This window comes from Onychomys torridus, chromosome 4, assembly GCF_903995425.1.
Source record: "Onychomys torridus chromosome 4, mOncTor1.1, whole genome shotgun sequence".
In the NCBI taxonomy this organism is placed as follows: Eukaryota; Metazoa; Chordata; class Mammalia; order Rodentia; family Cricetidae; genus Onychomys; species Onychomys torridus.
Window position 1 is genome coordinate 15,434,479 of NC_050446.1, and position 5,099 is coordinate 15,439,577.

At 41.1% G+C, this 5,099-nt stretch overlaps 1 non-coding gene across 1 annotated transcript; it reads left to right on the top strand.

The window, feature by feature from the left end:
* The first annotated feature begins 5,025 nt into the window (after positions 1–5,025).
* Positions 5,026–5,099, top strand: Trnat-agu. Its single transcript has one exon. It is a non-coding gene; the product is annotated as a tRNA-Thr (tRNA).

Consider the following 5,099-nt stretch of genomic DNA (forward strand, 5'->3'; position numbering starts at 1 on the left):
GGGCTGGGCGGCGGGGTTGGGCCGGGCGCAACCAGCGCGCAGAGAGCCGCGCTCCTCGGCCCCATCTGGTTAATTTTGTCAAGCACAGAAACCGGAAACTGGCCAGATCCACATAACCTGCATGCCGGCAGCGGGATCTCCACAAATCCATTATTTCTTACTTATTTAGTAGACACAGGCAAAGAACGCATTATTGGAGCTCAGAACTTCCTCTGCCCCTAGCTGTTGATCCACTGTGAACTTTAGCTAACTGGTCTGGATTGGCCGCATGCTGGCAAGCAGTTGTGACCTGAGACACAAAGACATTTTCCCATACTGACCCTCAGACATAGACTGGCACTTGGCGAAAAGCTCTGTATTTTCAATATTCTTCTCTCTGGCGCCATCCAGCTTATTTTCCCGTCACTATGTAAGGCATGGAGTGGAATTTTGAAAGAAGTGATGCCATGGTTGTGTGTGTGTGTGTGTGTGTGTGTGTGTGTGTGTGTGTGTGTGTGTGTGTATCCAGTGACATTTTAGCTGCCCCAGAAACGTACACCTCAGAAAAGCCAATTGCCTAAAACACAGCTGACAAACTGCAAACAGGGTTATCAGCAAGAGCCATAGCTAATATGTGTGGAGTGCTGGGTTCCAGGTCATAAATTTTATGTCTTAATACATCTAATCCTCACAACTTTCAAGGTAGGAAGCGGGGTAAATAATGCTACTGAGGACACACACACACACACACACACACACACACACACACACACACACCAGACTTAAAGGCCATGCTCCTGAGAGCTGCTTTGCTTTTTTTGATACAGGCCTGATGCTAAGTTATACATTTGGACTGACTCTGAACTATGTCTTGTGTATCTCCTATGAGCATGCCAGACACTGGGTGGGCACTATGGGATGGGAGGAACCAGGCACATCATAACCTGCAGCCTGCCTGGCAGATATTCACCAGATGATGTAAGCATGCTGAGTGTGTTTGGGGGGGTGGTGGTGGTGAGGGGCACATGACTCCAGTGAGGGAGTGCCCTAACAGAGGAAGGGACCAACTACAGGGAAGGCCCCACATATGCTCACAAGCTCCTTTCAAATCTCTGGGACACCTGAGCGAATGCACAGGGGCTGGAATGCAAATATCAAAGAAAACAATCATGAACCTGGGAATGTAGTTTAAGTCCTGATAGTTCAGACAGCCAGGCAAAAACCACTTCGAGCTTCCTATTGAAATTTCAGTATAGTTACACCTAGAGGAAAAGACAGCACCCCAAGAGTAAGGGATATGCCCTAGAATTAGGGACAGAATGGAAAGAAATCTTCCAAGTAACTTAGAAAAGCAGTTAGCACAAGACTGAGATATGCTTCCAATAATTCCTTGGCACTGTTCAGAAGATAATAACAGAATTCAGAGCAGCTACAAGTCATCCACAATGTTCCCCACATAACAACCAGAGAAACAGATGCATATGGATTGTAGTCAAGAAGAAACAGCCAATATGCCAGAGTCCAGCTCCGGATGAGGGCAAGGTCTGAAGATGGGTGGATGCCGGAGTGGTAATGGAGAAATCAGACACAGGACACTCGTGAGTTCCATTTTATGAGAGATGGTCAGAGAGGAAGCACATCTCAGGTGGCTTGTCCTGTTCTGACAATGCAACTCTCACAGGCTTTATTTATACACAAAATCATTTCCTCATAGACTTTACTCGATTAAAAAGACTTTTCATCATCCATACTTTTTCTAAAGTCTTCCTCGATCATATAAGCATATCAAAGTAAAAAAAAAAATGGGCAAACAGCAAATTTCATGAGAACTAAAATATAACATTATGATAAAATCAATTCTTTTAACTCGGTATCTTTTTCCTTAAAATTGGTATTGTAAAAAAAAATCAAGATTCCTAAAACTGCTTATTTTGCTTTCAGGAGGGCACCAAGCTTGTCATTAATTTTATAATCAAAATCTTTTCCTATCCATACCAGTTCCGCGTTTCTGAGGCAAAACATGAAAGCCTAATGGTTCAGTTATAGTTTGTCAGCTTCTAAAATCTCCCTAAGTTTTTCTCCTTTAATGATTTATTCTAAATCCCATGTTTCATGCTTGCACTTAAGCAACTGATTCTATAGAAGACTCAATTTCATGCATAGCTAATTCTCTTTGGGAACCGCTATAAATTTTATTTTTATTAACATCAGTTTCATATGAATTGTTACATTATCCCAGTTCTAGCCTTCAGTGAGGGGCCCTTAACAGCAAGGAATTCAAACATTAAACACATCAAAGACACAGGCAAGAGCTGGGCAGCAAATTCCACCAGGGGCCGTGAAGACTCAGCCCAAGTCTTGCAAGCACTGTGAACTTTGTCAGGTAGAGCCTTCAAGACGCTTGGCATTGCTACCAATAGTCAGCTGAGACAAAACCACAACTGTTGGATGTACGGATTAAGGAAGTAAAAATCAAAACTATGATTAATATCACAAGGAACCTTGTCGGGGGAAGGATATAATGGGTAAAGAGATTAGGAACTAACCTACTAACTAAAATAGCTCTTAGTAAGTACTGCATGGAATATACGTAAATGTGCTTCTGTGATGATGGTCCCTAAGCTCAGTCATTGTCACCCAGAAGGATGGTTGGACAGGCTTCCAGTCGCTCTAAGAAGAAGACCTTCTCCCACTGGGGTCTCTCTCCTACAACATACTCCACTGTGTTCTAGTGATACATGATCCTCAGCACACACTCTGAACTAGTCATCTTTCACGCTATGACAGAGTTCCTGAGATAGACCATTTATAAGGAGGAATTAAAAATTTTTTTTGACTCATAGTTGCTAAGATCCATGGTCACTTGGGCCTGTCATGTTTGGGTCCTGTGACAAGGAGGTACATCTTGATGGGGAATGACTGGCAGAGGAGGCTGTTCATACCATGGTGGTCAGGAAACATAAGAGAGACAGGAAGGGGGTAATGTCCCCACACGGCCTACCCCCACTGACCTAACTTCCTTCTTCCTATTGTCTCACCTCCTAAAGGGTTCACCTCTTCTGGATGACACTAAAGGCTGGGACCAAGCCTGTGGCATATGTGCCTTTAGGGATATTTAAGACCTAAGCAAGAGCATACATTGCTGTAGACACTGGGGCTCAGGGAGCCTCTTCAGCAATACTGACCTGCTGTTGCTCTAGTGAACAGTCTTCTATGAAATTGTGACAGGGTACCTGGTTAGCTTTTAAAAAGAATATAGACTGAAACCATTTCATAGTTGCTAACCTAACAGAGATAAATAGAAAAACATAACACACAGAGGGGAAGATATTATAGATTGCATACAGGACTGAGGTTATTTCTCTTTAGAAACGATGATGCCGGAAGACAAAGAAATGGCGTCTTTAAGGTGCTAAAAAAAAAAATCTGGGCTGAAGACAGTTCAGTGACTAAGAGCATATATTGCTCTTACAGAGGATTCCCAGCTTTGTTTTCAATACCAAGGCTGGGTGGATCACAACTCCCTGAACTGTGGCTCCATGGGAGCTGATAACCATTTTGGCCTCCTTAAACACCTGCACACACGTGGCAGACACACACATATGTATACATGTGGATAAACAAAAATAAATGTTAAATAATAATCTGTCACCTTGTTGTTTTGTATCCATCAAATCTTAAACAAGCAGCAAAAAGCTGCGTGGTGGTGGCACACGCCTTTAATCCTGCACACGGGAGGCAGAAGCAGGCAAATCTCTGAGTTCAAGGCCAGCCTGGTCTACAGAGTGAGTTCCAGGACAGGCACCAAAACTACACAGAGAAACCCTGTTTCTAAAAACCCTCACCACCACCACCAACAAAAAACCAGAAGACGAAACCTGAAAAAAGCTAATAAATTATTCAAATAAATTATATAATTTATTAAATTATTTTTATATATTTATAATTTATTATATCAAATAACAAATACAATATAACTTAGTATTATCAATTATTAAATATCATAATGAAAAATTATTCAAAATGAGGGGGACAAATGAATGTAAATTAGAAAAACGCTACAAAAATTAATCTATGACTTTTTCTTGTTTCTATTACATTATCTAAAAGTTTATTTACTAGAAGTAGTAGCACATTATGATGAGGTTTATTAACTTAGATGGAAGCAGAATATATACAATCACCAAGCACAGAAGGGGAATGTAAATGGAACAATGTTGTTACAGGATTCTTACATTATGTATACAATTTAAATTCAGGACAAAACCAGTAGACTAGATCAAAGTAATCACTATTAGACAAACAGAAAATGAACCAGCAACAACATTAGAACCTCAGTTAAAATACAAAGCTATCAAAGGGGCTAAAAAGCAAGACCTGCTTGCATTGTAGCCACAGGAGACACACTCTCAACAAATATGCACACTCGTCGAAATGAAAAGAATGAGCGAAATGCGTTATGGAAGGCTCAATATTAAATAAAGCAAAAGTGAGCACAGAGATAATACCATGAAAAAAAGGGTCAGTTTTAAAGTGACAGAAGTGTCGAGTTCCTAAGAAGATATGGATTCCTGATGCAATCCCGTAAGGGATATACCAGACACAGCGAGTCAAAACTGACAGCATAGAGAAAATGAAAGAAGAGACACTCGTTTCTACAGAACCCCAAACCCCTGTCTTCTGACTAGTGAACTAGATGACAGAATACCATCGAGGATGCAGAGGACCAAAACTACACTGTCACCCAACTTGACTAAACTGACTTTATGAAATTCTACACTGACATCATGGCACCAGGTGGATCTTGTTGGATGCTCTTGGTTCTATTACATTATCTACAAGTTTATTCACTGTCTTGGGTTTTGGATTGTTCCATTTTCATTCCCCTTTTGTGCTTGATGATTTTTATACATTCTCCTTCTATATAAGTCAATAAACCTCATCATGATATGTTACTCTTTTTAGAGAGTAAACTTTTAGATAATATGACAGAACAAGATGCAGGACTACCAGAGACTCTAAATTCCCATGAAGAAAGTCATATGGTTGGGGGTTTAGCTCAGTGGTAGAGCGCTTGCCTAGTAAGCACAAGGCCCTGGGTTCGATCCTCAGCTCTTAAA